Source organism: Chelonia mydas, chromosome 3 (assembly GCF_015237465.2).
Source record: "Chelonia mydas isolate rCheMyd1 chromosome 3, rCheMyd1.pri.v2, whole genome shotgun sequence".
NCBI lineage: Eukaryota > Metazoa > Chordata > Testudines > Cheloniidae > Chelonia > Chelonia mydas.
Window position 1 is genome coordinate 40,964,269 of NC_057851.1, and position 25,022 is coordinate 40,989,290.

Genomic DNA, 25,022 nt, shown 5'->3' on the forward strand with positions numbered 1-25,022 from the left:
GGACAGCTGTTGTTGTACTACTTGAAAACCGCTCCAGACTTCGGTAATTATTGAGGGTTGGGATGTTTTACTAACCTGTTGTGGACATGTCTAAGTGTCTGAGAACAAATAAAGTATAGCTTTAAGTCAGAGCACTCTTGTATTTTACTGCTTCTGTCAGCCATTTATTGGTCAGATCGCTGTGTCCACATTGATTTATTTCCTGCCACCGCCTCTCCAAGAGTAAAGTTACTAAGAGTTTGAGGTTCAAAAAACCCTGCGTAACAAAATTGGAGGATCTAGTGGAAATCAAGGGGATAGTTGGCACAGACAGTTTGTCTTATTGCTATAGAAGATAAAAGATGGTTAGGTAAGGTAGCTCCCTATAAGTGCCATAGTTTGTAAGTCAATTTACAGATACATTTTGTTACTGAGACTTATAACTAAGGCTGACAGGCTGCTCAAGTGAGGAATTATGTCCAAAGGAAAGGGAAAATCTGGAAAGGGATAACAGTTGAAAATGATGCTGGGAAACAGCTTGACTGATTTTGTACAAAAATATGGGGGCAACCGATTCTGGAAGCCCGACACCTTTATTGCCTCTCTTTTTACAGGTTCCTGCAGCTTTACAAGCAATGGGATGTCTGGGTTAATGCATGGAAATGGGAAAGCCCAAATATTAGGGTAAAGAAGAGGGCTGCCTGGTAGTGACAGCACTGGATCAGGAGATGATCAGTTGAAAGATAGGGTGCAGGAATTAGGAAGAATTAGAGATGAAAAGGAGAGGGAAGTGATTCATCTGAAAGCAGAATCTGATGCTCTTAGAGCTACTTCTCTGACACAAGCAGCACAGATTGTAGGACTGAGATTGAGCAGAAACAAGTGTGTGACAGCAAAAACATCAGTGACAGGTTCCGGAAAGAAGTGTATGAGTTGAAACAGACAACAGAGAGTGAAGCAGCTGTAAGAGCCCTTTTGAAGGATTTCCAAAGCAAAACCCAGGCAGACCACAGAGGGTGTCGGAAACAAATTTGTGCCCTTAAGGTGCAGTTGGGAGAGCAGCTGGGAGGAAGATGTAGAGTCGGAAGAGGACCCCGATCTGCACCTCCCTTACTATGATTATGAGAGAATGGACCCTGGTGGGTTTCCCTTGGATCCTATCAGGCAGTCTCCATATGATCCCCTACGGAGATCGCTGGAAGAGCTGTAGAGACCCCCCACTCCAATAGCCCCCATAGTTAACACCTCAATTACAAAGAGGCGTGGTTCTCAGGGAGACCAGGAAGGAACAGAGGAGCGGGTGGGGACTAGACCCTTCTCTCCTGACCAAGTTAAGGCAGCAGGGAAATCAGTTGGCTCCTTGAATCGGAACACAGCCTTAGGATGGATGGTAAGAGTATCTGGAATGGCTAGATTTAGGCCAGATGATGTGGCAGCCATGTGCATGGAGTGTCTGGCCCCCAAGAATTTTGCAGGGCTCTCTTACGATTATCAAATGGGGCCCCTTCCTGGAATTAATGATGTGGAAAAATCACATAAATGTGCAGAAGGAAGTAATACATATCCTCTTACTGGGAGAGTGCTTCATAGTCAGAAAGTTATATAGCCAGGAATAAATTGGCATGGAGGCACTCTGAGCTGACAAATGTTATTAACCCATATTTTTCAACCCTTTCCTTTAAACTGGCCTTGATCCAAGGATTCCCCACACGATTCATATGGCCATGGTGGGTATGGACCTAGCAGCAGTTCAAACAAGAGATACTGAGGATAGGGTGAAGCAGGCCTATGAGGTCTAAAAAAGATATTCTCCCTCCTAAGAGGAAACCTGACAAAGTGGCCGTAATAGCCCCTTTGAGCAACACTCTTGGGGAAGGCAACAGAGGAAGAGAGAGGGGAGACAGACCCTATAAGTCAGGAGGTGGAGAAGTTTGGAGGAAGGTAATAGGTTCCTGAAGTTTATGCAGAACTATGGTTAATAACTTGATTATGTAGATATACTACGTAGGTTACAGACATTCAAAGATATATGTAAGGAACTGCATTTATACAATAGCACACATTCTTACTGTGGTAGACATCTAGGTTGAGCTGAACAGAACCTCACTGATATGTTTGTTTATTTTACATATTCAAAAACTATGTTAAAAGAAATAAAATATTTTAGAAACATTTTAGAGATTAAAAAAAATTGGAAAATTTCTTGCATTTATTTAACCAGATTGTTCTATCTATAAAGCCAGTGACCATGAATCCAAATAAATATAACTCAGAGGAATAAAAATTAGAACATATACAATTTAAAAAGACCTTGAAAGTAACAAAAATAGTTTTTTATACTAAAACATGTTATGACATTGAAATATGATATTCTTGTAGTGTTAGAAACCCAATGGTCAGAGTTCCGCTGGGGACTGAGAATTTTACACTTTTCCAATAAAGTTTGCATTTGTAGGGCTTCAGAGTCATGGGGTATAAGACTTTACACATGCTTTTAGTGCAAAATTCAATTTTCACTATCACACAGCTCATTTTTTTTTTCCAGGAGGGGGGAAAGGTGGAGATGGGACAAGAAGGAAATGTCTGTCTATCAGACTTTTGTTTTAAATGGCATCTGTTTGAAGTGGCTCACAGTTTTGGTCAAAGGTGCATGATAAATGCAATCTATCATATGGTTCTGAAATTTAGCATTTGCTTTATCTGAAAGTGACAGGAACAAAGGACAGGAACAAAGGACAGAAACAGGATGGGGGGAGGGGGAAAGCTCAAAACCAAAGTAGCAAATTTGAAAGGAAAACTCCACAGTAATAGTAAAGATATTCTCATCATTACATTTAATTACAAAGAAGAGTAAATCGCACACAAAAAAGTGTTTTTAAAGTGTCTAAGACAAAATAAAAAAGAAGGATCAAACAGGAAGCGCTTAACTTGACAGTTTGATAAAACAGAACAAGACAAAAAGAATTAGCTTAACCATGTGAAAGCCTTTGAATTAAAATGAGAGTGACAAATTCTGCCTAAATGCAGAGGAAAATGAATTGACCGCAAAACCGTGCTCATTATATGTATTCTCCTGACCAATATGCAACTTTGCCAGTCTTGTCTGTGGATGGGCTTTGTGCCTGACTAAGTGCGGAAAAAGGAGCAAATCTGACCAGGACATTTTGGAACTTTCAATTTGTATACATTTAAGCTTGCGGCAACCAGAGGTGTGCAAATGGTGTATAAATTTCAGGTTCCTAAACCTGCAGTGTCCGCTGTGCTAGCAAACGTATTTATCCCTTATGTACAGTAGGTTTCAGTACCATCTTTGCTCTTCCCACAGATTCTGCCAGAGGAAGGCAGGTATAAATTCTTGCAAAAACTCCATGCCAGCCTGTGAAGGCTGCTGAGATGACGTTCTTCCTGAATTGTACTGGCTGTCACCAGGCCCCAAGGGAAATTTGTGAGTACAGATAATAGAAGGGAATCAGGCCCAGCTGTCTTTTGTTTCTGCCTTCCTCATTTTTATGATTTTATTTTTTAAGGCCTCTTATAATGCCAGATTTCTTTATTAATAAATTAATTAATTTATGAGGGAAATGATAATTAGGAGAGTTATTTTACTTCTTCACACATTCTAAGCTCTGTACAATAGAAGCTCACCTACTGCAAAGCTCATCAACTCCAGAGGAGTAGAGGTCCGCTCCAGCTCTTCTCTTGCAAAGTGGAAGAGTGCTGTAGGAGGGAACTATCAATCTGAAATAGTTTAGAAACTCTGAAGGTAACTTAATTCCTCTGTCCGAGTGGCCTTATAAACTTTACATGACTCCTGTTGTCTACATACGGCCATTTTTCTTCTGCACATTTCCACAGTAAATCTGGGGCAATGCCTAATTAGCAATCTATTGAAACTTTCTTCTTTTTGCATAAAGAAAAGGAGTATTTGTGGCACCTTAGAGACTAACAAATTTATTTGAGCATAAGCTCTCGTGAGCTACAGCTCACTTCATCGGATGCATTCACGGAATGCTCAAATAAATTTGTTAGTCTCTAAGGTGCCACAAGTACTCCTTTTCTTTTTGTGAATACAGACTAACACAGCTGCTACTCTGAAACCCTTCTTTTAGCATGCAGATGTTTTAGGCTACACAGCATGCAGATGTTAGCATACACCTGATGCAGATGTTTTAGGCTACACAGGAAACAGCCTGTCAATTTTAACCTTAAATGGCCACCAAAGCCACATACGTACCATGCTTGGGGTGGAGATTCTGTCTTTTCTCCATTTAACAATGAACTACCTTCTGAACATCATGGCATGGCATGTGGGTACATTCCTTTCTTTCTGAATCTGTCAGAAACGATTGTTAAAAGGACTGCAAACTGAAGATTACTCCCTAGTGTGATAATTTAATTAAATTACAGAGCTGTCCAGCCTTCTTCCCCACTACACTGATTGGGTTGAGAAGAAAGATCCTCTCTCTGACTCACAACACCGGTGGAACAGCTCCTTCTATTTCACAGTGGGTCATCAGGGATGGGCTTTCCCTCATCAGCCCCTGAGGACAGACAGGCACAAGTGTTTTCTTTAAAAAAAATGCAAAAAAAACCCTCCAAAGGCATCATACATCTTACTCCCACCCAATTGACTGGAGCCAAATACAGGGGTTACTACAACTCTGGCACTGAAGTAATTTCTTCTCCTTGAAGACCTGAGCAGAAGAGAATTGATAGTGGTAATGTGTGGGCAGCAGGCAGTTTATTTATGTAGACATCACACCCAATTTTACAACTGTTGGCCAGGAAAAGGTTTTCCTGCCTTATTTATCCCTATCCCCTCTATATTCTTCACTGATTTTAATTACAGTGGCTAAACACATGAGCGTTGCTTTTAAAAATGAGCTTGCTAACTAGGTGGGTTTTAGTTTACATGATCCACTTACCAGTGGTAAAAAACATGCTGATGAAATAGGCCCTGTTCTTCTTTTATGCCAGTATAAGCCATTACATGCACAGCAAAAGAAAATAAAGTTCAATTACCAAAGTAGAGGTGATCTAGTAATTGATCCAGAACAAGCTTTTAAGATTTAATATCTTAATTGTATTATTTGATCAAAGACAGATTTCCCTGGGAGAATAATTTGATCAGATGAGAAATTACACACAGCATTTTGGATTTCTCCATTACATGTGGTTTGCTATGATAAGGATTTGCAGATCTTGTGCTTCAATTTGGAAGAAGTGTTTCCATGCAGAGAAGACCATGATACTGTTGCTACTGAACTGATCCAGTAATGTTCCAGACTTGCAAAATTATTCCCATCAAATGTATCACCTCCAGAAACTCTGCACTTTATGTTCAAGTGTAAATACCATGATATTATTCTTACTGTACTGTGTACGCAGCACTGGAAAAGCCTATCACTTTACATATAATGGAAGCGTCAGAAGAAGTAAGTACGTTATTAATATAAATATGTTTACATTTCAGCTATGAGCCAGAAGACACTGTCATTTCATCCAACTAAATAAAACAATGCTACTGCAATTGACTTTTCTCTGCATATAGCAGTGAGCAAGCAGAAAGCAAAATAGTATGTAGTGCAAAATGTCCTTGGTAATCTTAGACGATCATCTGCAAAATTTTAATTTTGCTCTTACATAGTTTCACACAGACCCCTTAGAGTTTACTCTGTCAATCGTTGCCAACCTCCCCTTGAAAACATAGTAACAATTTGATTAAAATAATTTGTATCTTTGACTTGTTATGTCTTTTTTTTTTTTAACTGTGAACTCTCTGGGATAGGATGGTCATTTACTACATATCTGTACAGTACTTAATATTCCCAAATAAAAGAGAATGATGGAAGCAAATAAATAATAGTTTTTTCTATGCTTAAATTATTTCAATTTAATATGCCCCAACACTAAAACAGGACAATTCTGGGGAGATAGAGAGACTTTTGGGGGTCATATTTGGGATAAATATGTGAACTTTAAAACTAGTCACCATAATAAGTAAAAGTACTGGGGAAAAATATATATGTTGCAGAATGGAATACAAAATTAGTGTGTTACCTGTATAGATCTATGTCAACACTATTGCAATTAATCTAATAAATTAAGATTAAAACAAAATACTGTGAATTTTTGGTTGTTAAGGTTTGCATCTTTAATAGACTGCTTGTCCACATGTGATTTTAGTGATGATCTTGAAGATAAAAAAACATTCTTGCATGAAATCATGCCCTTAAAAATAACAATAATAATAAAAATCCCACTCCATGGATTGAATAAACGCATTAATGAAATCATGTTTACGCTCTGAGAACTGAAAACCATGCAATCCTTTTTTCAACCAGCCTTCTCACAGCTTTCTGTGTTAGACAGGCAGACAGGACAGAAATACATTGGGATGAAGAGGTTCAAGACTAAACAGTTGTAATCTTCTATAACTAGAAATGAGAGCTGGGTTCTGCTGAGAATCTTAGAATTGTCCCTTCTCTATAAGATTATCAGTATAATGTTTCTGTTCCTATCTTCACAATGCAACATGACATCAGACTTTTAAGGTTATGCCATTTTCTATGCACAGAAGAGCTATCACTGGGTCAGGGCTAAACCAGGTTAGTGTGATTTTGGAGGAGATTTTACATTTGGGAAGTGAAAAGGAGAAAGAAGAAATATTTATCAGGTAGCTTGATTTTTTAAATGGTGGGTGTTCGATGGTGCTCTGAGATTGGGAATGTTAGAATAAACCAAAATGGAGGTAGATTAGTCAGCAGATGATGTGTCCACATAGGTTTTAGATGTATTGCATCCTTATACATACACAATTAAGTATCAGTGCATGCTTCCATGTTTCCGACTGAGGCTATATGCAGTGACTTTTTAGGCTCTGCCAAAAACTATTTCTTTGGGATTCCAGAAAAAAATCAAGAACACTATTCAGTTTTCATGATAATATAACACATCATATGAAAGAAATAACCATTTTACCCTTAGTACTTGACCTACATAGGGTACAGAACTTCTATTTAACTGCTTCTGAATCATCTGAAAGGGCGCTACAAAATGTCTGGTGAACAATAAAATATACCCACTAATTTTAGGGTCTTTCAACAATGTTTGCAGTTTCCAGCATAGTCAAAACTTTCATTTAAAACAAGTTTTTATCTTTTTCTAGTGCAGTGATACATCACGCACTGCTCAGAACAGAAAACTGTTGTATCTAATGCAAATCAAAGAGACCAGGAGTAAGTAACTAATGCATGAAAGAGAACACCAGAGGGAGCAACAGGAAGATTGTGAGAAGAGAGGGAGCAAGATGGTAAGAGATGTTACATTTTGTAATCGTAAGAACTAGTTTTGTTCCAAGTGTACACCAGGTTGCTCTCTCATTTCATACTGAATACAAGTGTCTCACGCCAAGCAATGGTAGTAGCTAAGATACAGTGTGAGCTACATCCCCAGTCTTTTCAACTTCAAAAGCTGAGAACATTTCAATGTTAGATTACCATGTTAAACAATGCTAACAAACTTTCACTGTAATCAAAGAAGTTAAAAAATAAAAACATCTCTATTCTCACCTACCATAATGTATCCAGGGTGGGTTCTTTACCTAAATGTAATTTTGACAGCATGATAACTATTATCTAGTAAGTCTATAATAATAATAAATAATAATAATTAATAATTAATTAATAAAACACATTTGATTGACATTTTAGGCATAACAACAACAACATAGGTGACTCTGAATGAAATAAGCTTCTTTGTCTTGTTCCTTAAATTTTATATTTCATGGATACTATTAAAAGGAGTATACCAACTATAAGTAATGTGCATTTAATTGGCAAAGGCAAAAGCAAACTTCCAGAAGAGAACTGCAACATCACCTGATAGCCATTCATTCTGCATTGCTGATCCTATCTTGTCTCTGTTTACATTTATTACAAGAGTATGAAACATTCCCACTGGCCTTTTGACAACGCAGTCCTACCTATGACTCTCTGGTTAAGCCATAGCCTAAGAACTCTTACTCGTCCTGCTCAAATTCATCATAAAGATGATGTGACTGAGCACAAGAAACTTTGAGGTTTCTCCGGATAAGCACCCCCTACTGGTTGTTTGCAAAAGGGCATTTGTGCTGTCTTGGAGCCTGTTCACTCACATTCAGACAAGGTGGTTTGGAACAGTGATAACATTTACCAATTCAAATAATAGAGATGTAATGCTGAGATGATTGCTGCAGGAAAATAAAAGGGCTGGCTACCCTTACAGCCCCATCAGAACCATTTTTCCACTGGGGACAGTAAGGTGGGAAATAATATATAATGAAATGCTAAGTTGGGTTTCATGGCCAATAGGAATATTGGAGAAAAGAGACAACAAGAAACAAGAGCCCAAGTCTACTCAAAGCAAGGTACAAATGTTAGTTTACTGTCAGTCACTTCTTGTTGAAAATACTGCAAAACATATGCAGTCATCCACCAGACGAGTATCAGATATGTAGCTAAATTTATGAGTGTGAAGAGTTGGTAATTCAATGACAATATATTATTTCATTGAAGAGTGAAAACATATGCAGCAACATAACATGTGTAATCCAGCTGCATAAAATGTATTGTTTTTTTCAAAAAGAAAAGGAGTACTTGTGGCACCTTAGAGACTAACCAATTTATTTGAGCATAAGCTTTCATGAGCTACAGCTCACTTCATCGGATGCATACTGTGGAAAGTGTAGAAGATCTTTTTATACACACATAGCATGAAAAAATACCTCCCCCCACCCCACTCTCCTGCTGGTAATAGCTTATCTAAAGTGATCACTCTCCTTACAATGTGTATGATAATCAAGTTGGGCCATTTCCAGCACAAATCCAGGGTTTAACAAGAATGTCTGGGGGGCGGTAGGAAAAAACAAGGGGAAATAGGTTACCTTGCATAATGACTTAGCCACTCCCAATCTCTATTCAAGCCTAAGTTAATTGTATCCAATTTGCAAATGAATTCCAATTCAACAGTTTCTCGCTGGAGTCTGGATTTGAAGTTTTTTTGTTGTAATATCGCAACTTTCATGTCTGTAATCACGTGACCAGAAAGATTGAGGTGTTCTCTGACTGGTTTATGAATGTTATAATTCTTGACATCTGATTTGTGTCCATTTATTCTTTTATGTAGAGACTGTCCAGTTTGACCAATGTACATGGCAGAAGGGCATTGCTGGCACAAGATGGCATATATCACATTGTTGGATGTGCAGGTGAACGAGCCTCTGATAGTGTGGCTGATGTTATTAGGCCCTGTGATGGTGTCCCCTGAATAGATATGTGGGCACAGTTGGCAACGGGCTTTGTTGCAAGGATAGGTTCCTGGGTTAGTGGTTCTGTTGTGTGGTATGTGGTTGCTCGTGAGTATTTGCTTCAGGTTGGGGGGCTGTCGGTAGGCAAGGATTGGCCTGTCTCCCAAGATTTGTGAGAGTGATGGGTCGTCCTTCAGGATAGGTTGTAGATCCTTGATAATGCGTTGGAGGGGTTTTAGTTGGGGGCTGAAGGTGACGGCTACTGGCGTTCTGTTATTTTCTTTGTTAGGCCTGTCCTGTAGTAGGTGACTTCTGGGTACTCTTCTGGCTCTGTCAATCTGTTTCTTCACTTCAGCAGGTGGGTATTGTAGTTGTAAGAATGCTTGATAGAGATCTTGTAGGTGTTTGTCTCTGTCTGAGGGGTTGGAGCAAATGCGGTTGTATCGCAGAGCTTGGCTGTAGACGATGGATCGTGTGGTGTGGTCAGGGTGAAAGCTGGAGGCATGTAGGTAGGAATAGCAGTCAGTAGGTTTCCGGTATAGGGTGGTGTTTATGTGACCATTGTTTATTAGCACTGTAGTGTCCAGGAAGTGGATCTCTTGTGTGGACTGGACCAGGCTGAGGTTGATGGTGGGATGGAAATTGTTGAAATCATGGTGGAATTCCTCAAGGGCTTCTTTTCCATGGGTCCAGATGATGAAGATGTCATCAGTATAGCGCAAGTAGAGTAGGGGCGTTAGGGGACGAGAGCTGAGGAAGTGTTGTTCTAAGTCAGCCATAAAAATGTTGGCATACCGTGGGGCCATGCGGGTACCCATAGCAGTGCTGCTGATCTGAAGGTATACATTGTCCCCAAATGTAAAATAGTTATGGGTAAGGACAAAGTCACAAAGTTCAGCCACCAGGTTAGCCGTGACATTATTGGGGATAGTGTTCTTGACGGCTTGTAGTCCATCTTTGTGTGGAATGTTGGTGTAGAGGGCTTCTACATCCATAGTGGCCAGGATGGTGTTATCAGGAAGATCACCGATGTATTGTAGCTTCCTCAGGAAGTCAGTGGTGTCTCGAAGGTAGCTGGGAGTGCTGGTAGCATAGGGCCTGAGGAGGGAGTCTACATAGCCAGACAATCCTGCTGTCAGGGTGCCAATGGGGGTGCCTGAGATGATGGGGCGCCCAGGATTTCCAGGTTTATGGATCTTAGGTAGTAGATAGAATATCCCAGGTTGGGGTTCCAGGGGTGTGTCTGCGGATTTGATCTTGTGCTTTTTCAGGGAGTTTCTTGAGCAAATGCTATAGTTTCTTTTGGTAACTCTCAGTGGGATCAGAGGGTAATGGCTTGTAGAAAGTGGTGTTGGAGAGCTGCCGAGCAGCCTCTTGTTCATATTCCGACTTATTCATGATGACAACAGCACCTCCTTTGTCAGCCTTTTTGATTATAATGTCAGAGCTGTTTCTGAGGCTGTGGATGGCATTGTGTTCCGCACGGCTGAGGTTATGGGGCAAGTGATGCTGCTTTTCCACAATTTCAGCCCGTGCACGTCGGCGGAAGCACTCTATGTAAAAGTCCAGTCTGCTGTTTCAACCTTCAAGAGGAGTCCACCTAGTACCCTTCTTTTTGTAGTGTTGGTAGGGAGGTCTCTGTGGATTAGTATGTTGTTCAGAGGTATGTTGGAAATATTCCTTGAGTCGGAGACGTCGAAAATAGGATTCTAGGTCACCGCAGAACTGTATCATGTTCGTGGGGATGGAGGGGCAGAAGGAGAGGCCCTGAGATAGGACAACTGCTTCTGCTGGGCTGAGAGTATAGTTGAATAGGTTAACAATATTGCTGGGTGGGTTGAGGGAACCATTGCTGTGGTCCCGTGTGGCATGTAGTAGTTTAGAAAGTTTAGTGTCCTTTTTCTTTTGTAGAGAAGCAAAGTGTGTGTTGTAAATGGCTTGTCTAGTTTTAGTAAAGTCCAGCCACGAGGAAGTTTGTGTGGAAGGTTGGTTTTTTATGAGAGTATCCATTTTTGAGAGCTCATTCTTAATCTTTCCCTGTTTGCTGTAGAGGATGTTGATCAGGCGATTCCGCAGTTTCTTTGAGAGCGTGTGGCACAAGCTGTCAGCATAGTCTGTGTGGTATGTAGATTGTAATGGATTTTTTACCTTCAGTCCTTTTGGTATGATGTCCATCTGTTTGCATTTGGAAAGGAAGATGATGTCTGTCTGTATCTGTACAAGTTTTTTCATGCAGTTGATAGATTTCCACTCCATACGGCTAAATGCAGTGCCTTGCATAATGACAGGTTTCAGAGTAACAGCCGTGTTAGTCTGTATTCGCAAAAAGAAAAGGAGTACTTGTGGCACCTTAGAGACTAACCAATTTATTTGAGCATAAGCTTTCATGAGCTACAGCTCACTTCATCGGATGCATACTGTGGAAAGTGTAGAAGATCTTTTTATACACATAGCAGACTCTGGTGGGGGGAGGTATTTTTTCATGCTGTGTGTGTATAAAAAGATCTTCTACACTTTCCACAGTATGCATCCGATAAAGTGAGCTGTAGCTCACGAAAGCTTATGCTCAAATAAATTGGTTAGTCTCTAAGGTGCCACAAGTACTCCTTTTCTTTTTGCGAATACAGACTAACACGGCTGTTACTCTGAAACTTGTTTTTTTCAAGATAGGTTTTTTGTTTGTTTTTAGGGTTATGGGTAAAATTTTAAAAAAGTGACTCAGTGACCTAGGAACCCAAGTCTCATTTTCAAAAGCGATCTACGCACTGAGGAGCCTACATTTCATTGAAAGTTGATGGATATCAGGCTCCTAAGTATGTCAGTCTCTTTTGAAAATAGGACTTCAGAACCTAATTCACTCATGCACTTTTGAAAATTATATCTGATGTTTTCTTTCTCTCTCTTTGATTAACAAAAGCAGAACATGCACAAATAAAATCATTTTGTTGTGTCTTCCACATTTGGGAGTTGTTTTTCACTGCTAAAAATGAAGAAAACTGATCACTTGGTGACACTTCCCTGAGGCCATTTGTATATATTGTCACATAATTTCATTTTATTATTCTCCCTTCTTCCTCCATGTTGTTCTTTATGCCCCTTAAATATTTGCAGATAGTTAGCATGTTCCCTCTTTAGTCATCATTCAGCTATGCTATCGATATTTAAAAGGATTACAATCTGAAACCCATGGCAGCAGTGGGAGCTGTGACCCCATGAAAAATGGTGTACCAAGGTGTATTTTCACTTTGCACTGGCTGTGCTCCACTTATTAATATATAGCAGAATGGGGTTGGGGGCTAGGGCAGATTTAGACATTCTAACAGAAGGCAAGGAATGGTGCTCTTCAAGGTACAAGTATGGGATGGGAAAGACTCCTTTGTACACCTACACATGATTGGCAATGATCTTGTCCTTCTTTCTTTGTTTTTTTTGTTTCCTTATTTTTCTAAAATAACCCTCCTTCTTCAGTAATAAATCCCTCCAGCCACTTAATCATTATTATCTTTGATTTGTATTTATGACATTCTTTCAATTTTCCACATCTTTTTAAGAACAATTAACTGAGAACTCAATATTTTATTCTATCCACTCGCTTCCTTTAGAGTGAAATTAATACCTATCTGTTCCATGTCACGATGCAGCCCATAATACCATGGACTTTTATGTCTCCATATTGTACTTCAAATTGATGTCTAATTTGTTGTCTGTTATCATCACGGCATCTTCTTTTTGCATTGCTAATTTCCAGACATCTCTTATTAAATTTGTATTCCACAAAGCATTAACATTGGCTAAACAGCATGTGGAAGTATGTACTGGCACTCTTCTGCTATACCTATTTCTGTAGATACTTTATTCTCCAGTGCCACAGGAGGTTCAGCCTAACTCACAGAGCCAACAAAGCACTTTATATACCACCTGTTTTCTTGCTATTGACAGAGTGCATAACTGTAGCAAAAAAGGAAGGCTAGGGCTTGCCTATCCCTGGCCAGTTCCCAACTGTGGTTGCAGCCCCATTAGGACAGTGGTAGATAATGGCCTAGAGGCTATTCTAACTTACAGCAGAGAAGTGGCCCTTCACATAGTCAGCCATAAGTTCAGGGGAGTACAAAGGTGACCTCCATACCATCTCTACTTCTCATCCATCCCACCTGTCCTGCATATTTTTTGGCTGAAACTGATGATCTGGTCCTACATTTACCCACTTTTCCATGACGTCTTTTTACATATAAAACAATGCTCTTGCTTAGCAATGCACCAAAGCGAGTTAATTAAATTAGACACTGACACTAATTTTTGATGTAAATACCTGGAGGCTTGTATTTGCATTGGTGCCAAATACCAAATCTGCAGCATTCCTGTGGCGAACTGAAACGAGTCATGATGATTTTTTAAAAGTACTGATGCTTTTAGAATCAGTCAGTGTTTTTGCTCCAAATACTTCAACTATCCTCTTTACATCACTGTTAAGAATTCTTCACTGATCATTTGCCTACCCATTATCAACTGTCAGTTTCGTTCAGGCATCATAGTAGAAGTGGTGGAAGGATTTGAAAGAGATGAAAATGGGTTAGTGACTTTACTGACTAGTTAAACGAGGAGGTTCCATGCATAATGGGTGAACCAGGGAAGAATGTGTAAAGATTACAGGGTTTTTTTTTAAAAAAAATAACTTGAAGGGAATCGTAAAACAGTCATTAAAACTAAAAAAATAAAAATATTTCAGTCATAAAATGTCAAAATGACTTTTTTTGGATTCTTCTCCCACCGAACTGAAACAATTTAGCAAAATCAAAACAATTTCACAAAACATTCAGTCCTTTTTCACTAAGAAAAGAAAAGGTTAGTATGAAAAATTTCACCCAGTTCTAGTAAAGATACTTATGGGGAGGTGAAAAGTTGTCAGAACTGAAATAACTGGAAGAGGGATGACAGTTCAAGTTTAAAGAAAGACGGAATAATCTATCTGAAGATACCACACTGTAACATGCTGTGATGCTGACAGACTTGTCAATGTGGGTATGAGCCATCACCACTTAACGAGAGGTTTCAGAGTAACAGCCGTGTTAGTCTGTATTCGTAAAAAGAAAACGAGTACTTGTGGCACCTTAGAGACTAACCAGTTTATTTGAGCATGAGCTTTCGTGAGCTACAGCTATGCATCCGATGAAGTGAGCTGTAGCTCACGAAAGCTCATGCTCAAATAAACTGGTTAGTCTCTAAGGTGCCACAAGTACTCCTTTTCTTTTCACTTAACGAGAGGCACTGAAATGTAATCAAGACCATCTACTTGTATGTGAATTTCAAAGAGATATCCTAGACCAGCAATCATTAACCCATATATTTGTAGTAATAGAAATCAAGGGGAGATGCTAATTTTATTTGTCTATGTTTACATATATCTTGTTAGAAGTTTAAAAATGTAATTTTATCTTGTAGGTGATAATTCCCTTTCATGTCTTAATGGTCCTATATTATGTATGTGGATGCTTCAGTTAACTTTAAGATCAAAGATGTAAGATATTGCAGGAACTAATGATAGTATTTACATTGTCTTCAGCTTAATTATCTATGCTATAATGAACTGTCTTGAAAGATTTAATGGCTAATTGCCTTATGATAATGAATACAACTAGTTTACCTGTTGTATGCATAGGAAATAGAAGATTAGCTTCAAAGCAACAATCTGCACTACCTATTCTTCATTGGGGAAAGGTCCTGCTGTGACAATTGCTGTCAAGAGGCTTGTCAGCTTGCTAGAAGACTATAAAGAAAAGGCCCCAGGCCTGATCCCTTTTATCTCAGGGGTGCTTACACTTTGTCAGAAAAAGTATAAGTCGTAAAACTGAGATCTTCCCCAATAATGATTTGGAATAACCTGGAATTCTCATGGAAGAGCTAGAACAAACTCTGCATCTGAACTATAACCTTTTAAATCGATTCCAGAAAGACTTTTACAAATAAGCAGCCTCACCATCGCTGTTATGAAACTGATCTATGGATTTTTTGCACATCTGTATTTATATTGACCTATTAACAGCTGCCACTCTCCTCTTTCTTTTTCATTTTAATATTAAAAGATTTAGTTTTAGTTACCAAAAGATTGGTATTAGTGTGATTTTGAATAATATCTGAGACTCATATTGACCTGGGGATCAGTGTCTGGTCCTTTGGGACTCGTGGACCTAACATATGGTGAATCTGGTTTTCAGTAACCACTCGCTATATTAGACTTGGCTGTCTAGATGGGAATCAAAGGCTGGGATGCTTAAAGGGGACTGTATCTGGCTTCTTGGTAACCAGTGTGGTATTACAGAAATTGTTTGGTACTGACTTGGTGAATCTACTTATATCATAAACCATCAGTTTTGGGGATTATCTGCCCTATTCCTTGGAGTTTGCCCTCAGTAAACATTCTCAGTGTGGCCCATCCAGGCACCCAGTCACACATGGATAATTCATTGTATTATCACAGCTGTATAATTCTATTAATGATAGCTAACATGCTTCAGTCTTGTATTTGGAACAGATCCTGATGATGCTTACAATAATTATTTCCTCTAGTGAAAACTGTGCCAGGAATTAGCAATTTGTTCTCTTCTAGAGGTGAAAGATTAGGGAAATTCTAACACTCAGGGCCAAAGTCAGATGTCCTTATTGGGAGGAGATTTTATTATCTTCTGCGTAAAGTGGGTTATTAGAGGAAATGATCTTCAAGAGAAGGGCTCTTTTCATTTACTCTGCTCCAGAAAGCTGAAATAAAGCACCCTGAAAAGGAATGTAAATTATTGGCAGGGCCCGATTTTCAGAGGTGCTGGCTAAGTACCCATGCCCCACATGACCTCAATAGGAGGTCCTGTTGGGAACTTCCACCCAAAGCAAACACTGCTGCTTCTAATCCTTAAAGTTAGTTCTGTCTCTGCCATCCTATACCCAAGTCAATATTTGTTCCATTTCTAGAATGACATCCAATCACTATTATGATATGGGATTAGTAATCTTAAAAGAGAGCTGCACCATTTGTATTCAGCCTTGTATTTATTTAAATTAAAGGCCAGATTAGGGTTCATTAGAGTAGCTCAATTTCCTAGCACAAAATTGCCCTAAAGCAAACAGATCTGGCCAGCAGAGAAATCCTCCGTTGGCACATAGCTACTAAAGCAGCTCCTTCCTCTCACCTTGTACCACAGGAAGCATTGGGAAAAATGGGCATGCAATTATGGCAACCCCTGGCTTCTGGAACAGCCCCTAGAAGCCACTGTCAGTCAATACAGTTTATAACAGAGTAGGCTTCTCTAATCTATGTCAGTGAACAGCTGACTGAGAAATGATGGGTCCATAGAGGTGACCTAATGCTTTGTCCTGAAACCACCTATCCAATTTGCACCAAGTGCAGCTCTGCTAGACTACAAAATCCATTCCATAGTTAGGTTTTCTTTGGTTTGTTTTTTTTTTTTTTTTTTAAATTGGAATGGATAGATTTGGAGCCCATGCCTCTGCTTAAAAAAATGGCTTCTCGTGTGACACTGGCAACACTGGAGGACAATATCAAATATCAAACTACTGATAGCTCCATGTATTTGCAAACCCATTGTAGGGGTGGGAAGGAGACTAAGAAACAAAGGAACAAAACAAAAACCTATACATCAACGTTGTTTTAGACCTTCAGCAATGTAATACCACTGAATGAGCCTGATAACTCCTATCAAAAGTATTTTGAATAAAATTATCCTATTGAACAAAGAAAGCAAGAATTATAATACAGATTAAATTACAAGAAGTTTCTCATACACTAGAAGCGTGTTCAAATCCAATCCATATTCCAAGACTAATTTTTCTTGTGAAGAAATTATTTACATAAATTGACTGTATTCAAAGGGTATTCAAAGGGTGAACATTAATGAATTTGTATGTCCATATGTATAGGTGTTGGGGTGCTTTTCAGTGTAAGCATCAGGTTTTTTTTTTCTTGTATATGAGAGTTTGAATACATGGTGAAAACCTGTATTCAATAGTTTGTAAAATGTGTATGAACACAAGTACTGTTTCTCAGTAAGGAAGCTACAGAACTTGCAAAGTCTCCAGAAATGAACTGTTCAAACTGAGGGAATGGAGTTGTGCTGTGCACTGTGAATAGTGAGCTTCTAAGGAGAAAAGTTGGAGGTAACTATCTCACTCAAAATAACAAAATAATTTTATATAGGACAGTGGCTGAATTTATATGGACATATAATATCTACAATGATAGAAGTATAGGCATTTTCCATCAAAAATTACTTCTAGTAATTGTAAAAGGAAGAATTTTGAGTGGAAAAGATTTAAAACAGGAAAATATTACATACCATTATAGAAAGGTGCGGCTGAAAGGGACCTCAAGAGGTCATCTAATCCATCCCCTTCACCAGTGGCTCTCAACCTTTCCAGAATACTGTACACTTTTCAGGAGTCTGATTTGTCTGGCATACCCCAAGTTTCACCTCATTTTAAAACTACTTGTGTACAAAATCAAACATACAAATACAAAAGTGTCACAGCACATTATTACTGAAAAATTGATTACTTTCTCATTTTTACCATATAATTGTAAAATAAATCAATTTGAATATAAATATTGTAGTTACATTTCAGTGAATAGAATCTGGAGTAGTATAAACAAGTCATTGTCTGTATGAAATTTTAGTTTGTACTGACTTCACTAGTTCTTGTTATGTAGCCTGTTGTAAAATTAGGCAAATATCTAGATGAGTTGACATACCGCCTGGAAGATCTCTGTACCCTGAGGCAGGATTAAGTATTGCTCGACCTCTCACTGGTGTTTGTTTAACCTGTTCTTTAAAAACCTCTACTGATGGGGATTCCACAACTTCCTAGATAACCTGTTCCCATGCTTAACTATCCTTGAAGTTAGAAAGTTTTCCCTAATATCCAACCTAAATCTTTGCTTCAAGCTAAACCAATTGCTTCTTATCTTACTCCGGGTGGACTTGCAGGACAAATAGATCAGTCTTCTTTATAAGAACCTTTTACATATCTGAAGACTGTTAATGTGTCCCCCTTCAGCCTTCTCTTCCATAGACTAAACATATCTCATTCGTTCAGCATTTCATCATAGTTCTTTTTTTCCAAATCTCTTATTTTTGTTGCTCTCCTCTGGCCTCCCTCAAGTGTTTCCACATGTTCCTTGAAGTGTGCTCCTCAAAAATGTAAACAGTACTCCAGATGAGGCCTCACTACTGCTAAGTAAAGTGGAACAATTATCAACCATGTCCTACATATGACACTCCTGTTAATATATCCTGAATATTAGCCTTTTTCACCATTGCATCACATTGGTGACTCATATTCTAATTGTGAACCACTATAACCTTCAGATTTTTTTTCTGCAGTGCTACTGCCTGCTAGTTATTCCCGATTTTGTATTTGTGCATTTGAATTTTTCTTCCTCAACATAATACTTTGCATTTGTCATTAATGAATTTCATTTTGTTGATTTCAGACCAATTCTTCAATTTGTCAGGGTCATGCTGAATTTTAACCCTGTCCTCCAAAGTGCTTGCAACCCTTCCCAGCTTGGTGTCATCCATAAATTTTATAAACACATGCTTTACTCTATTCTCCATGTCATTAATGAAAATATTGATTAGTACCAGACCCAATACAGACTTGCAGAGGCCTCCATTTGATAAGTCCTCCTAATTTTGCACTGAACCACTGATAACTACTCTGAATACAATCTTTCAACCAGTTATGCACCCATTGTAATCCCAACTGACAGAGAGCACAGGGGTTGCATAGGGATTTACAGGGATGCAAAATATATGCATAATAATTCATTAAAGGCATGCAAAGACTCTACTAAGGGTCAGTACCCTGCTGGTCATTATAATCATTGCAAAAATGTATGTTCAGATATTTCAGGAGTTATGTATTTCTAATAAAATTATGTTCTTAAGGTCTTGGAATTAAGGAAGGTCACAAGGAGATGACATACCTCAGAAATGTTCCTTTTAGACACAAGGTAATGGACACCTATCTCCCTGTCTGGTTATTTGTGTATTGTATTCTTGACAACATAGCCATTTGCATATTGAGCCACAGGCAAAAGAAGAGATTATGAAATATACAAGAAAGGAAATCTACAAGATGAAACAAACAGCAGGTGTCCTGTTTATGAATAAAGACAAAAAAGATTTTTTCTGGTATAGCTTGGGGTGCAAAGAAACACATGCAGTCCTTCACTAAGGAGCAAGCTGACAGAATGTGTGTCTCATGAAGGAGGGTCATAGCCAGTCTGGCTGTAAAGCACTGCAAGGATTTTGGCTGAGCAAAACTTGAATAGACAAAAGAGTATCTTCTTAATGAAGTCTAGGCTCTAGAATTCTTGTTATGATTTTAGTTTATAGGTTACCATTTGTTTCCAATAGCTTTACTTGCTATTACTCTATGCTTTGTTAAACAAACATACTTGATTTAATTATAACCATATTAAAGTGCTATGTGTTAAGTGGAGTGGTGATCTGAGGTGGCACGGGTAAGCTGGAGCTAGGGTGACCAGGTGTCCGGTTCTCAACCGGAACAACCAGTTGAAAAGGAACCCTGGCGGGTCTGGTCAGCACCGCCAACTGGGCCATTAAAAGTCTGGTCAGTGGTGCTGTGGAGCTAAGGCAGGCTAGTCCCTACCTGTCCTGGCTCCGCGCTGCACCCCAAAAGCGGCCAGCAGGTCCGGCTCCTCGACAGGGGGGCCACGGGGCTCTGTGCACTGCCCTGAGCACTGGCTCTGCACTCCCATTAGCTGAGAACTGCAGCCAGTAGGAATTGCAGCCAACTGGGGACGGGGGTGCCTGCGGGCGAGAGCTGCACATGGAGCCTTCTGCTCCCCCCCCCAGCCCCGGATCCAGACCTGCTGGTCACTTCCAGGGCACAGCGCTGAGTCAGGACAGGCAGGGAACTTGCCTTAGCCCTGCTGCGCCACTAACTGGGAACCATTGAAAGTAAGCCCAAGCCCCAACCCCGAGCCCCAACCCCCTGCCCAAGCCCTGAGCCTCCCCCCCCCCACACACACACACCTGGAGCCCTCTTCTTCACCCCAAAGCCCTCATCCCCGGCCTCATCCCAAAGCCTCCACCCCCAGATGGAACCCTCACACCCCTGCACCCAACCTCCTGCTCTAGCCCAGAGCCCCCTCCCACACCCTGAACCTCTCTGCTCCACCCCACAGCCTGCAGCCCCCTCCTGCACTCCAAACCCCTAATCCCTGGCCCCACCCCAGAGCCCGCACCCCAACCCCCTGCCCCAGCCCGGAAACCCTCCTGCCCTCTGAACCCCAAACCCCACACTCCCAGCCAGAGCCATTATCCCCTCCTGCACCCCAACACCCTGCCCCAGCCTGGAATCCCTCCCGCACCCTGACCCCCTAATTTATGGCCCCACCCCAGAGCCTGCAAGCCCAGTAAGAGGCCTCACCCCCTTCCGCACCCCCTGCCCCAGCCCAGTGAAAGTGAGTGAGTGAGGATGGGGGAGTGAGCCTCCGAGGGAGAGGGAATGTAGTGAGCGGGGAGCAGGGCCTCAGGTAAGGGCAGGGCTAGGAGTTCAGTTTTATGCAATTATAAAGTTGGCAACCCTAGCTGGGGCATACAGTTTCCCCAGAAGCAGTGAATTTGTGAATACTGCAAGTGTCTAGTGGACAAGGGGGTGGACATTCCAGGGAGATGCTGGGAGGGCTTGAGATTTGGGGTATGCCAACTGATAACCTGAAAATTAACAGCGGGGCCTGCAAAGCCTAGAGGGGAGTGCTTGTGCTGCTGATGGCCAGTGGAGTTGGAGAATTGACCCCCAGACAAGGATTCATCATGCAAGGGACAGATAACAGCAAGGTGCCTCACAGCCCTAGATACCTCCGAGAAGTGTCACATCCACCTTATAATAATTTAGACCCATATTTCCCTAGTTTGCTTATGAGAGTATTGTGTGGAACTGTGTCAAAGGTATTACTGAATTCCAGATATATCATATTTGCTTCCCTGCTGGCTACTCTGTCGAGGAAGAAAATTAGATTGGTTTGACGTGATTTGTTCTTGACAAATCCACATTGGCTATTACACATCATCTTATTATGCTTTAGGTTTGAACAAACTAATTGTTTAATAAATTGTTCAGTATGTGTATGGGTACTGAAGTGAGACTGACTGGTCTATAATCCCACAGGCCTAGGAGATTATTTGACCAAATACTTCTTTGGTGAAAGACAATGTTGACTCTCTGTCCCTGCAGCATTTTTTTTCCAAACCAATGAGGAATTTGGTTTATGCAGATTTACAATTAGCTAGTAATTAATTTAAGTCCGTTGTGCAACTCTTACCTGTACAAACAAAAGTATATTTCATAGTCTACATTTTTATATTGATTATTAGATCACTAAAAAATGGAAGACTCCTCACTTCCCATTAGTGCCCAAGACTTGCTACTAGGTGTGGGAGGGACTTGAAATGCCAGATGTTGTGTCATATTTCTATGTTTAAAACAGCAATGTTGGGTCTTTTTGAGAGTCTGTATAACACCCTCTAAGCCCTGTACAGATGTTAATCAATCTTTTATGCTATACCACACCGTCATGCATTCACTTTCTCTGTAGTCTGAATGCTTCACCTTCCCTCAACAGAGCATTCACATCCTAAATAGCACCCAGATAATGACCTTTCTGGCATGCGGTTTTATTGGTAACTCTCATCCTTCTCAAGGTTAGTTGTCCCTAGGTTTGTTTCCCTCCATAACCTCCTCTGTCCTAAATCGCTATTTCCCTCTTCCTAGACAGTCATTTCCAATTAATTTATAGCAAGGTGAAGTTCACAAGCCACTCCTATCACAATAATTCAGCAGATTTGCAGCACTGTTATGCTACCAGGTTGTATCCTGAGAAGACCTAAGTGACTGCAGTGTTAGGTCAAAGTCCTGAGTTCCACCCCTCCTTGTGTTACAGCATCTTGTCCCATAAGCATTCAATAAATAGAACAATAAAACACTACTCTCCAGCTATACCATCATGCTGTGCTCATGTCAGGTCTTATAAAGTAGGAAAGGTCACCCTTAATAAAAATAGCACCATATTCTACACCATTTATCCAAAACACTAAAATAACACTATCGTCAGATTGTTTTAGATAATTATTCTGGCTTGGTTTGTTCATTATATTAAACAGGACATATTTAGGCTCTGGAAGCTATTTACATTTTTGCTATAATTCGAGACACACAAGCAGAATTTTACATTATTGCATATGCTCTTAAAGTGAATTTTAATCTCAGATTGCTAATAGAGTAAATTACATAATAATGAGGTACTGTATGTCTAAATTGCACCTTTGCCTGTTAGCTGACATGCATGTGTTCCATGCTGTGGAACACAGAGTATGCTATGCATACATGGGGCTAGACAGAATTAAAGTTACCTTGGGACTTTTAGCACAAATTTCATGATTTTTATGAGAATAAAATCTAAATTTAATGCTGCAGTATCAGTTTTTGTACACAATATGCTTTGTGACACTGCGTACTGAATACGCTGAGTAGGCAGAAGAAATTACACAAGTGTAATTCAAAAAAGGAAAGAAGTCAGTCAATTTAGAAGTTATTTCTATCATTACTTGTCCTCAAGACTCCTCTTTTTTTTTTAAAGTAATCTGAGTGAAACAAAGAAGCCACTCACGCTGAACCAATCCTAAAATAGCTGGATCTGTAATCTGTGTTTCTAAATTATCTCATGTTCTCCTGATCATTTCAATCATTCTTCCAGGGGGCAGAAAAAAAAATAAAAGATCCACACTATTTTAAGTGCTATGTTAAAAGTCAAGTAACACCGTGTAACTATTATAAAATGTACTTTTCCGCAGCTTGAGAAGAATGTCTCAGGTTGCCAGTTACTCATGCAATCTGTGAATAGAGCTTTCAAACTGTTAGGATCTCTGCCAGATCTTTACACAACACTACACACTCAAGGGGAAAAACATCCCTCACTGTCTACCTGGGGACTCTCAAGAAATTAAGACAAAGTAACTAATGGTGTGACATTAAAGGGGATTAGTTAAAGCACGTTAAACCCTGTGGGGATGCTTTCATTCTCAATCAGAGTGGCCTTAGATCCCTGTAATTGAATCCCTTTCAAAGTGTATTCAGTTGTAGTCAACTACTTTTCATTACTTTTGAATGAGCACATCAACATAGGGGTTTAATATGCTTTAACTTCACACCATTAGTTATTTTGTCTTAACTTTCCTGAGTGTCCCTGTGTAGACAAGCCCTAATTTAACATGATTTCTTACCTCTAATGTCTGATTACCACCTCTAAGTGTAACTTTATACTCCCTTTAGTTACTGGCTGATAGTTCAAAACTCAATCTAACTACAAAGAATTAATCAGGATGATTTATATATATATATATATATACACACACACACACACATTATTACTAGTTATAGTGTGACTGGATATAACAATTATTCTGTAATTAAGTTGTACTGAAGTTAAACTGGGACACAACTAGCTGAAGAGAGGGCAGTAGAGAAGTATTTATTGCAATTAAAAAAAAACATTAATGCCATTTTAGGAGTTAATCCACTGCCATCTGTCTTTATTTTGATAACCCACTCGATCAGTCATACCATGCAGTTTCCTATTCTGGCTTTAAAGCAGATAAGGAACCTATCGGTACTGCAAAGTTTACAGAGAATTCAAGGTACTGAGCCTTAGCTTCTTAAAATTTCTGGAAATCTCATTTAGGGCTGTCTGAGGCATTTGAAAGGGAGCATGCCTAGAAAGATAACTCTGGAAATATAACTTTTTGAAAAGAAAAAATATGTTGCCGGATGTTAAATTTGACAAATAACAACTGCCTAGTTTTTCCATATATGTGCGTACGCAAACTCCAGATAGATAATCTGGTAGTTCATATCCTTACCAAAATACTTCAGATTTGTTTTTTAAACAGTATGCTATAACAACACATAAAATTGTTGTTGTGTGAAATACTCTATAATCTGGGAATGACTTGGTGACACCCAAGGGAAGACGAAAGAGAAGAAGCTCAGACAATTGATAATGAGTGCAATGGTTACTGAAAACTATAGTACAGATATTTTAAAATAAATGAAAGTACTTAAAATAGGACTGGATCAATTACATATGCTAGATCCTCTCCAAAATAATCCCAGTTTTTACTTTATTTTAAAAAAGTTTCCAGTATGCAAGACAGATTCTGAATCTTTTATTCCATCATCCTTCACCCATAAATAGGGGAAAGGAAGAACTGTATATAATTTCCCCTCTGAAAGAGAGATTTTAGTACCTTTACTATGATAAAGTAGGACACTTACCATGCAAGCAATTCCACTAAATAAATGAGACTACTTATAAAGTAATGTACCACTGAACCTGAGAAAAGGTATCAGAATCTGTTTTTAAAGCATCTTCTCACTATGTCTTCTAACAAATCAATATTGAACTGTTCTGTGTTTCCTTATAGCAGGCCTTGGGGCAAATCCTAAAGTAAAGTATTATTATTAATTATTTTCATTGCATCTGCTCCGAGGACCTTCCTGTCTAGTCCCCTTGAAGCCAGTAAGACTACTTATGTGAAAAACAGTGGTTTCAGGTTTGGATCTGTGAGCAAGCCTTCACTCGTTATGAAGTGGTAATTCATGAGTTCTAGAATTGTCTTACTGCAGGACTGGGACACAATAAGGAATTTAAGTCTTGCTTTCCTAA

The 25,022-nt window shown here is 39.5% G+C and overlaps 1 protein-coding gene across 1 annotated transcript in view; it reads right to left on the reverse strand.

The window, feature by feature from the left end:
- Positions 1 to 25,022, reverse strand: part of CSMD1 (CUB and Sushi multiple domains 1) — a 1,979,019-nt gene that overhangs the window by 633,570 nt on the left and 1,320,427 nt on the right. The window lies entirely within an intron of this gene.